Source organism: Choloepus didactylus, chromosome 8, assembly GCF_015220235.1.
Source record: "Choloepus didactylus isolate mChoDid1 chromosome 8, mChoDid1.pri, whole genome shotgun sequence".
Classification (NCBI taxonomy): Eukaryota; Metazoa; Chordata; class Mammalia; order Pilosa; family Megalonychidae; genus Choloepus; species Choloepus didactylus.
The window spans coordinates 47,603,566-47,615,692 of NC_051314.1; the positions used below are offsets into that span (position 1 = coordinate 47,603,566).

Consider the following 12,127-nt stretch of genomic DNA (forward strand, 5'->3'; position numbering starts at 1 on the left):
AATTCTTCCTTAGTTAGGAAAGCAATAGATGATTACTTACGCCAAGGGAGATATGAAATGAATAAGAAGTTCAGACCATCCTAGAAGCTCAGGAATTGGAAGAAAATTAAGCTGAGCCCACAATTAACTCTGTTAGGAACAAGTATAATTTAAACAAAAACTAAGAATATAATTGACTTTTCTGCAGATCTCAGGCTTCAGACTGTTAAGGCTCATGGGCCTCAAAATAATGCAGATAAGTGTAAAGAGAAACGACAAACATGCTATTGACTTGGGAACATGTCCATAGCTGGGTTGCTTTTAAAACTACTTATGAGATTGCAAAAATGAAAACTTTTACATTCTGGAACAGATGTAGCTTCCTTTACATGTGTAGGTAAAGGTATAGTTAAATATTCATAACCAGATGCCACAGTAATAAACAAAAAACAGGTAATCTACTTTTGAAAAGTATTGGGAGGAGAGATTTTTCTTTTCAAAATGTATGTTACTTGTACCACCTTTCCTATGGATAAATGTGGACTTAAACAAGATGCTGTTTTAACAAGGAAAGACACTGAAATTTTCTTCTATTTGATATATTATTTGGAAAAAAATAACCAAGCCATGACAATGTAAAAACATAAATTAAAAGCAGAGTTTCACTTACATTAAAATGCTTTCATTCTTTATTCTATGACATAAGAGTCAACATGATGGAGTAGAAAGAATAGCAAGCTGGAAGTCATAAAGTTTAGTCACGTAGCTTAGTGTATTGATGGGGCTAATTTAACAAATTAGAGGACTGTTGAAAGGAAACAAAGATGCCTACAAATTGCATTATAGGTGATCTCCATGTCTGTAATGGAAATTGAAGAGCAAGGAAATAAGATTATGGTACCCACATAATGGACCTTTCTGAAACAAAAGCCATTTCCACCAGTCATAAGCATGGTAGCTCCCAGGTGGAGCAGCTACAGATGACTTTGATTATGAATTTCTCTCAAGTAGAATGGACTGAGGACTTCTTAAAGCCAAGCCTTACTGCTCTTTCTATCATCATTGTTTATTACTGAGCATGACACAAAGTTCAGGCTCAGTAAATATATTATTGAGTGCAAGTTTTTATAAAGGATTGGCTTTTTAGAGTCCTGCCAAAAAGCCAAGCTATCGTTAATAGGCACACCCCTTTTTCATTACATCTTTCCAGAAACATGGGATATATCAGACTACTGAGAATCATGAGGGTCTGAACCAGCTGGGCTATTTAAATTGCATTAAATAACTACTCACCACATATGGAAAACAAACCGACAAACAAAATAACAACAATGAAATGTGAGTTTGTTTAAAAAAACAATATAATCTTATTTTAAAATGTACTACCCCTAAATGAAAAGGTAACATTTCCTTTCAAGCTGCAACATGTATATGAGATATAAAGCAGCTAAACTTATTTTAGGTGGCTTTTAAGTCCAGAGTATTTGAGTATTTAAATTTTTATTGTTTCTGAAAATATCTGACAAAAGAAAATATCTCTAATGACTAATGATGCCTTCCACTAACCGATAAACCAAAACGGAATAAAAGTTTGGGACACTCTGGAGATTAAATTTGGATTTCAAGCCTCTGAGTTTCAATTGGTGCCAATAAGTAGAGTATTCATGAGACCGATTCTAGATAATAACATGCATATCTTGGGGAAAGAGGAGCTAAAAAATGAATTGCCAGATTCACTATGCTTCACAGAAAAAAAAGCAATACAATGTCAAGTATATTATCTCCAGAACGCTAAAGCATAAGGTTTCCAGTAAGACAAACTTCACATAAAATTAGCTGAATACTGTATTGAATGAAACTCTCTTCTACATTTCGTCCAATATTTTAATAGCATGATATATGTGATATTATGCCTTCCATTTTCATAGAATGAAATTTGCATCTTGAATTGGACATACCCATAATAATCAATCAGAACCACAGGAAAAGGTACTTTTTGTTCCCCTCTTCCTCTGATGTAAACAGAACTGTGCAGTGATTATAATAAAACAAGTTAAACAACTCAAATGTTAGTCAACATACAAACCAGAAGAAATTTTGCTCGGGAGGAACAAATGAAAAAAAAAAAACCAAACAGCTTTAAATAGTAATAGTCATTACAGAAGACTCAAGGAAATACACAGCACCACACTTCTAATATAGGCTATGCCAACACCATTTTTGCCTGAGGTATAGAACTTTTCTGTTGAACTTCAAGTACTTTCACAACTAGAGCTTTATGTAGCCCAATTAACTTTGGCTAGACACAGAAGTCTGGCTGAAAGCTTCCATGCAGTAGCCAAAATAAAGGTTTTCTGTATCAAGAATTATTGTCAGAGTCTCCCATATCCTTCCTTCTCTCCTACTAATATAAATCTGGAAAATAAGCTAACAGCCAAATAGCTTTAACTACAATTTAAGTCAATATTAATTTTACTGGCTCACAAAAACTGCAAAATATTTGGCTTAAATAAATCGACCAGGGTAAAAAGAAAGACTGAAAAAAAAAAAAAATCAAAACAAACATGTGCATACAACTAGAAAGCCCACACAGCTTTAGAAACAACTATAAAATCATCTTAAATACTACAATAATGGAAACGTTATTTCTTCCTTTCTCTTACTGTATGCCCAATTTTAAATTCATGGCATTAGCCCTAGGTAACAAAGTTCAAACAAGGAATAAATCACAATTTTAAGCAGAGCAATTCCATCTCAGCTGGTGTTTGGTATTTTAATTGGACATGACATGGGTATGAAAGTTCTATATATTTTAAAGGGATGTCAACTGGGCCCAACTATATTTAAACATGGAGTCTACCAGTGACCCTCAGGTGGAACTATTCCCTGCAGTGCCCTGAAAAATTTGTAGCAGAGTTAACATGTAGGACATAAAGTGCCAACAGCCTAAAGCTGAAGTCCTATGTCCCTGACCTATCATGTCTAATAATGAAAATACATTTAATCACTCAAACTAAACTAGAATTTAAAGATAATATCTAAAAATAAGTTATTAAAACATGGAGAAAAGGGGCCCTTTTTTTACATTTGGGTTACTTTTATAATCTCTGATCAGTTAGAACAGGTCTAGCAAGAAAAAATAACTCCACTTTTATAATTATTTTATACAGAGTGAAAATGAATGAGAATCAATTCAGAAAACCCTGAGGTTATATCAAATTCTACTTAATACTCTATGACCCTTGGGGATGTCCCTTCAATCTCTGAAACTCAGATTCTTTATTTATAAAAAGGGGTTACTACTCATCCACTAAGGGCTGTGGTGAGGCTTCTGTAAAATAACAAGAGACGTGCACCTCCTGCCCCCATATCCCCTTCTACGGTCTTGAAGGGGCACTCTGTGTCCACTCTATAATTGTGCCACTCTCATTCATTTATTCGGTATTTATAATTGAGGGTTAGAGCAACGCCAAAGATGGAGTGGAACAAATGAAAGGATAGATGAAAAAATGATTATTGGGCTACAGGAAACAAATATCAAAAGTCATGGACCCAGGGGAACCTAAGATGGCGGCTAGGAGAGACAGGGCAAAAAAACACCTCCATGAAAAATACTACATAAAAGCCAGAAAGTGACCCAGAACACCAGTTCCAGCAATGCACCAGCTGGACAAGGTCTGCTAATCCACAGGGACCATACACTTCGTGAAACCAGGAGTCTGCGTTCTGAAACGACTGAGTAAGACACTGCATATCTGGCAGCCATGCTGCAGTGTGGGGAAACCAAGGGTTGGCGTTTGGAGATGGACTACTTCTTTTTTAAAAAAAAAAAACAAAAGTGGCTGCAGATACGGCAGCAAGAACCACACAGTGAAGCACAGCAGGAACGGGCTGTGTGAACACCTCAAAATCTGGCTTGGAAGACAGCCTTTCATGTACCCGCTGCTAATTGTCTTGGAGCGAGGAAGGCAGAGGTTAGCCAAAAGGGGAAAAAACCACGCCCCTTGCAGCCATCTTCCCAGAGGGCTGGAAACCCTCCTGCCCGGTGCTGGGGCCACAGCCCAGAGCCGTGCCAAGAAACCCAGTATTATGGGGGGTGTTTCCAGTGGCACGCACACACACCACAGTGTTGGGAGTAGACAATAGCCTTTTGTGCACCCACAGCTAATTGTCCCAGAGCTGGGAAGGCAGAGCTGTGCCAAAGGGGGAAATTGGCACACCCATACAGCCATCCTTACAGCAGGCTGGGAATGTACCTAAACGGCACGGTGGTCCAGAACTTCCCTTGAGGGACAGCATGTACTTGTGACATAGCACAACCTTCCCTCAGCAGAGGCCCTAGAAGGGCACAGATTGGAAGAGGGACCCACTCAGAAATCCCAGGGACCATATGCCAATACCAAGGACTTGTGGGTCAGTGGCAGAGACAATCTGTGGCAAGACTGAAATGAAGGTTTAGACTCTTGCAACTGCCTTAAATCTCCAGAAACACCTGGGAAGTTTGATTATTAAAGCTTCCCTCCCTCCCTAACTGCTCAGACATATGCCCCACATTCAGGGCAGACAGCACCAACAACGCACCCAAACTTGGTGCATCAATTGGACCCCACAAGAATCAGACCCACACACACCACAAAGACAAAGTTGGGGAGAACTGACTTGAGGGGAACAGGTGACTCACAGACACCATCTGCTGGTTAGAGAAAGTGTATGCCACCAAGCTGTACATTTGACAAATTAGGGATTAGTCTTTGAATAACCCTACATATCCTAAAAGAACTCTATCAAGTAAACCAAATGCCAAGAGGCCAAAAACAATGGAAAATTTTAAAGCATATGAGAAAACCAGATGATATGAATAACCCAAACCCAAACACCCAAATGAAAAAATCAGAGGAGACACAGTACTTGCAGCAATTAATCAAAGAACTAAAGACAAACAATGAGAGCATGGCACAGGATATAAAGGAAATGAAGAAGACCCTAGAAGAGCATAAAGAAAAAATTGCAAGAGTAAATAAAAAAATAGATGATCTTATGGAAATAAAAGAAACTGTTGACCAAATTAAAAAGATTCTGGATACTCATAGTATAAGACCAGAGGAAGCTGAACAACGAATCAATGACCTCGAGGACCACAGAACGGAAAATGAAAGAACAAAAGAAAGAATGGGGAAAAAAATTGAAAAAATCGAAATGGATGTCAGGGATACGATAGATAAAATAAAACGTCCAAACTTAAGACTCATTGGTGTCCCAGAAGGGAAAGAGAAGGGTAAAGGTCTAGAAAGAATAGTCAAAGAAATTGTTGGGGAAAACTTCCCAAACCTTCTGCACAATATAAATACACAAAGCATAAATGCCCGGTGAACTCCAAATAGAACAAATCCAAATAAACACACTCCAAGACATATTCTGATCAGACTGTCAAATACTGAAGAGAAGGAGCAAGTTCTGAAAGCAGCAAGAGAAAAGCAATTCACCACATACAAAGGAAACAACATAAAACTAAGTAGTGACTACTCAGCAGCCACCATGGAGGCAAGAAGGCAGTGGCATGACATATTTAAAATTCTGAGAGAGAAAAATTTCCAACCAAGAATACTTTATCCAGCAAAACTCTCCTTCAAATTTGAGGGAGAGCTTAAATTTTTCACAAACAAATGCTGAGAGATTTTCCTAATAAAATTCCTGCCCTACTTCAGATACTAAAGGGAGCCCTACAGGCAGAGAAACAAAGAAAGGAGAGAGAGAGATGGAGAAAGGTTCCGTACTAGCAATATTGGTTCAATAAAGGACATTAAGAGAGAGAGGGGAACAATATATCTGACAAACATAAACCAAAGGATAGGATGGATGATTCAAGAAATGCCTTCACAGTAATAACATTGAATGTAAATGGATTAAACTCCTCAAATAAAAGATTGGCAGAATGTATCAAAAAATATGAACCATCAGTATTTTGCATACAAGAGACTCATCTTAGACACAGCAACACAAAGAAATTGAAAGTAAAAGGATGGAAAAAATATTTCACGCAAGCTACAGCCAAAAGAAAGCAGGAGTCGCAATATTAACCTCAGATAGAATAGACTTCAAATGCAAGGATGTTAGAAGAGACAAAGAAGGCCACTGCATAGTAATAAAAGGGGCAATTCAACAAGAAGAAATAACAATCATAAATGTTTATGCACCCAATCATGGTGCCACAAAATACATGAGACAAACACTGGCAAAACTAAAGGATGCAATGGATGTTTCCACAGTAATTGTGGGAGACTTCAACACTTCACTCTCTTCTATAGATAGATCAACCAGACAGAAGACCAATAAGGAAAATGAAAACTTAAACAATCAGACAAATGAATTTGATTTAACAGACATATATAGAACATCACATCCCAAATCACCAGGATACACGTTCTTCTCTAGTGATATGGAACCTTCTCCAGTATAGACCATATGCTGGGACACAAAAAAAGCCTCAATAAATTTAAAAAATTGAAATTATTCAAAGCACATTCTCTGACCACAGTGGAATACAATTAGAAGTCAATAACCTCAGAGATTAGAAAATTCACAAACACCTGGAGGTTAAACAACACACTGCTAAAATAAATGGTTTTTAATGTAGAATGTAGGGGAACTAGCAATAGAGAGCAATTAATGAAGGGGGAACGATAACCCAGTAAGAAGAGATAAGCTATCGTGGGTAAATTTAATGTTCTGGGAATGCCCAGGAATGACTATGGTTTGTTAATTTCTGATGGGTATGGTAGGAACAAGTTCACAGAAATGTTGCTATTTTAGGTTATTTTCTTGGGGTAGAGTAGGAATATGTTGGAAGTAAAGTAGTTATTTTAGGTTAGTTGTCTTTTTCTTACTCCCTTGTTATGGTTTGTTTGAAATGTTTTTTTATTGTGTATCTTTTTTTAAAAAAGTTTTTTTTAATATAGCTAATTTGAAAAAAAAAGAGTTAATTAAGAGTTAATGACAATCAATGCAATATATGATACTGGAGTGGATCTAAGAACGGAGGAGAAAAGCTTAAAGGGAGCATAAGGAAAAACTGGAACATAGAATTTAAGCTTTATATCCATACTAATTTTCTTGAATTAACTGCAGTTAAGTTAACAACATAAGTGAATATCCTTGTTCATAGGAAATGTACAGGGAAGTGTTATGAGTTCAAGGAGTATGATATATGCAACCTGCTCTCAAAGGTTCAGAAGATGATAAATGGGTAGATAGATAATCGATAGAAAGATAATAGATACAGTTGAAAGAAAGAGAGGGGGGGAGGGAAGGAGGGAGAGAAGAAGGGAAGGAAGGAAGGAAGGAAGGAAGGCAGGAAGGTAGGAAGGAAGGAAAGAAAAAGAAAGGTACTGCAAAGGTAGCAAAATGTAAAATTGGTAGATACAGATATCTGGGGGTGGGGGGTGTTGGAGTTTTCTGTATGGGGTTTGTATTGTATTTGCAACTGTTCTATATGTTTGAAATTCTTTCAAAATACAAATTTAAAAAAAAGAAAAAAGAAAAAAAAAGTCATGGACCCAGCCCTTAAACACCTTTTAAAAAAGGGGAATGCACAAAGGCTGGCACAGGGTTAGTTACCAAGGTAGTGAAATACTGTGTGGTGGAAGAGATGGAAAGATGAGAAAAAATTACTCTCTGCCCTATGTCTACTGTCAAAAGACAGACATTGATTTATGGCTGCCATTCAATTCGGGAAGTACTGTTTTAGAGATTCTAAGACCAGTGTTATGGAACTACATGGAAAAGACAAAAAAAAAAAAAAAAAACACAAAAAACTGCTTGTAGAGCCAGGCAAGGCTTCACAGAGGAAATAAAATCTGAGCTAGCAGAGAGAGGAAAAGAATATTTCTGGCTGAGGAATAAGAAAAGATTTGACCTATAGAATGTGCCAAAGCATTTTGGGAAACCTTAAATCTCTTTGGACTTTTCTAAATACTATAAATGACATACAAATTCTTAAAGAAAACCTTGTAAGAAAAAATATTAATGTACAGAGAATCATTCTACTGAGTAATAAAAACACCAATATATTTTTTTCTAATTCGTCCTATAAAATATAATTTTTACATGAAATCCTACTCTACAGTTTAAGTCTAAAATAGTTGCCTATTATTTTTATGTATTTTGCTTTTGGTCAGCTATGACGAAAGACTAAACACACCATTCTGTTTCTATTCTTCTTCTCTGGAGACTAGTAGCCAATTCAATTCTATAATGTCTTATTTAAAACATTCAAGATATCAAAATATAGGGCATTTCCACTTTACCAGTTCCACATTAACGGCATATTACCAGGCCAAGAAAACCAAAATTAGAAAAAGACAATCCATTAGGATCATAAATTTGCCAAATCTCATAATTTAGACAGAAAGTGTTAAAAGACGGTGTGGGGTTTTGGCACTATTCTAATGGAGCTTGTATTTCATTCCATAATACTGCTTGTATTTCATCTATCAGCAAGTTGGAAACTATAAAATCTTGGTGGTAGGGGGATTAAAATTTGGATTATGATACATAGAGTTATTCCTTCCTTCCACATTTCAGTGAATTAAAACTTCCCACATCTTATAGAAAAAAGGTCTTCTGAAAAGAATAAAGCAACTTTTAAGATCATATTTTTGGTAGAGGAAGCTTAAAATATTTAACCTTGAAAAGAAAAAAAGTAAATATATAAGGACAAAGTTTCTATACCTAGAGTAGTGTCAAAGTCTAGGCATATTTAGAATTATGTTCACCTAAATTTTCAATTTTTTTCTTTTCAAAATGACTTTTCCTTTTTGGAAAATCTGGCATTTGAAACCTTTGTGGATATGTTTTGAAGATGGTCATTATATCAACCTAATTTAAAATGTTTCTGTTTGAATTTCGTAAGAACATTTCAAAATATTGCGAACAAGAGGTATATGAATTCTACTCACAAGTGGAGCTGTATGAATTACCTTCTTACTAGGATAGAAATTGGAAAAGGTTTTCATAAAGCAAAACAAAATTTTTCCCAGGTGACTAAATTAGACATATTGTGATGTTGCAAATGGCAGAAATTGCAACTTACCCTTTCATTCTGAGCAATTTTCTCCCTTCCCTTTTCTCTGTTTATTGTATTGATTTTTTTTTCATAATTTCTTCTTTCACATAACCTATTTATTTCCTCATCTATTTTGTTTGCTTATGGGATGATTTCTCCAACTTGACTCTCTTGTCCTTCAAATGAAAATAATGTTATCATTTGTTTAATTTCTAAGACCTCTTTCTCATTTTCTCCATTTTTTTTTTTCATGGCACATGGCTTCATGAAATATTATATATTTTCATCTCTTTCTAGGGGCAATTATTTTAGTTTCTTCTGTTCTCATAGGTTTCCTTATCCTATTAATTTGTTTTAGTTGCAATCCTTTATATTTGAGGCTTTCCTAATATGACTGATAGTCCTTGGTTGCCCATTGATATTTAAAAGTGTATTAATAAAAGCCAAATGGACAGTGACCAACTTAACTTGTTCATACTGAAAAGGGATGTTGACATTATGGAGAAGAGGGCTGCATCTGATTGATGTTCTTGGAGGGCTGGTGCCTCTGGGTTTTGGGACATATCTGGCATAGGAACTGCCCAGATATCCCTGAAAATTGAGACGGTGATCAAATGAGAGAGAGGGGTAGCAACTGACAAAATAGGATTTAACAAAGGATTACAAATACTGAATCTTTATATAAATATATATATTTTTAGTCTCTAGGGTACTAGACTAACTAGAAGAAAATAACTGACATGGTGGAACTGTAACATATAACATGCTTCGAAATCTGCTCTATAACTACTTGTTAAATTGTACTTTGAAAGTTATCACCTTTCGGTATATATATATGATACTTCACAATAAGGAAAGGTGGAATGGTAACCCATAATATTCTTTGAAATTTGCTAACTACTTGTTAAATCGTACTTTAAATGTTATCACTTTTCTCTATATATGTTATATTTCACAATAAAAAGAAATAAATGGGGGCAGGGAAGGGCTGATGATCTCTGCTATCACAAAGGATGTTGTCTGCCTTGACTTTGGTTTCGACAGTTCCTTTACAAAATACTATGACTGTCTTCGTATAGCCCTAGCTTAAATTTTGAACATGACACAGCTGGTTGTCAAGATAATCAAGCTGCTTTGTCATAGAAGTTCTAATATCTGTGAAGTGCGTATGTGCGAGTTACTGTGCTGACTGGCTAACTATGATATCAAATTTGATCCTCAAAGTAAACCTATGAGGCAAATGGTATATCAGATTTATACAACGAAAACTGAGAGTCAGAGAATTTGCTCAAGATCACACAGCTGACAAATAAAAGAGCTAAAATGAGGGTGGGGGGAGGGAGCCGAATGGAAGTTGCTAACAGGCTTCCAACTTGGATGGATTCACTTTTCCATGTCTGATTTGGGAGCCAACCATTTTTAGTAGGAACTCCACATATATGTATGTGGAGAGCTTGTCCCTAGTTCAGTTTCTCCAGATAAGAATTCAACAGTCCTGAGGGCTGGTGTTGGGGGATGGGGAGGGGAGATTAATCTAGGTTGCTGGTATTCGCTGTGGGTAGAGAAGGTATATTGAGGATCTGAATACTCCACTGGAGGATTTCCAACCACTCCTCTTTTCAGCCCCCTCTGCATTGCTCCTTCGACTGTACAAGTTGTTCCTGAGTCCTGGACCTCTCTTATTCAATTGCTCCACCAATATGAGCCTCCTTTCTCCTGATTTGGAGTTAAGTATCTGGTTGCTGGCATTGCGCACATGGGGGATAGATGTGATTGAACCACATGTAGATTATAACTGATTATCCAATTTTATGCCCCTCACCTCTACTCTCTTCTAAACCAGCTGCCTCCAAGTCTTGAGCAGCTCCATGTTTCTATGGAATAAACCAGGCTTTTTCTCATTTTTATCTCATTCCAAAAGTCCTTTGGACTGTGGTTCCTCTGCTCTGATAAATCAGTTATTACACCACCATCCACTTTCTGTCTTCCAAAAATTAGCTTAAATATTGTATCCATTGACGTATCCTCTCTCATTCTGTTTGCTATTGTGGGGTAATTCTTTCTCAATATTTTATACAGTAAAACTTATTCTGATTCGTCCACCTACATGAACACAAATTTCTTTGTTCACCCTTCTTTTTTTAATGCATTTTTTATTGTGAACTTTAACATATACACTTTTCTTTTTGTACTTCACTCAGTAAATCTATATTTGCATTCTTTCGAAGAACATCTTCAGTAAGTTCTTCAAAAAAGTTTGTTAGCGAGCTAATTTTTATTTAATTTCTTGGCCTAGGAATTCCCTGACACTGCAAGTAATGTGAATTCATAAACCAAATGTCAGTAAAGGAAGGATGGAGTGACAAATTCCCTGTAGAGACCACATTCATTCTCTACCCAGCCCATGCAGAGACAGGCAAACCTTATAACTGTCTTCTTGTACCATAATGCAAAGTCTTTGTTATCCTTTCACCAAGGATATGAGGTTCCTTGCTTTGTTTAGGCAACTAATTCTTGGTCTTGGATTGGTCCAGAGCCTTGTCTCCTATTCTAACAAGAATGGAAAGTGGAAAGAAATGAAAGGGAAGGGCACAGGAAAGAAAGGAAAAGAAAAGGAAGAAAAGAGAAAGAAAGGAAGAAAGAGAGAGGCGAGAGGAAGAAAGGGAAGGAGAAAGAAAGAGAGGAAGGATGGGGGAAGGAGGGAAAAGGAAGGAAGGAAGAAAGGAAACAAAAGGGAAAGAAAGGGAGGGAGGGAGGGAGGAAAGAAGGGAGGAAGAAAGGAAGGAAGGAAGGAAGGAAAGAAGGAAGGAAGGAAGGAAGGAAGGAAGGAAGGAAGGAAGGAAATCCCCTCCCCATTAGTTTCCACAACTGGTAAACTGTCCCAAGTCAGCTGTAGGATCAGCCTACTGTTACTGTTTTATTGTTTAGTTAACTCCATATCTAGCTACTGGGAATTTCTTTTACTACCATTTAGGCTCAGCTGAACATTAAAAGCATGTTTGCTAAATTTTTTATTAAGCATATCTAGATATTTTTAGTGGGATTTCTGATTACTAGTCTCTCTCTCTTTCTCTCTCTCTCTCCATA

At 36.6% G+C, this 12,127-nt stretch overlaps 1 protein-coding gene across 1 annotated transcript in view; it reads right to left on the reverse strand.

Moving 5' to 3' along the window:
• The window catches only part of TMTC2 (transmembrane O-mannosyltransferase targeting cadherins 2), a 438,482-nt gene that overhangs the window by 127,021 nt on the left and 299,334 nt on the right, over window positions 1-12,127 (reverse strand). The window lies entirely within an intron of this gene.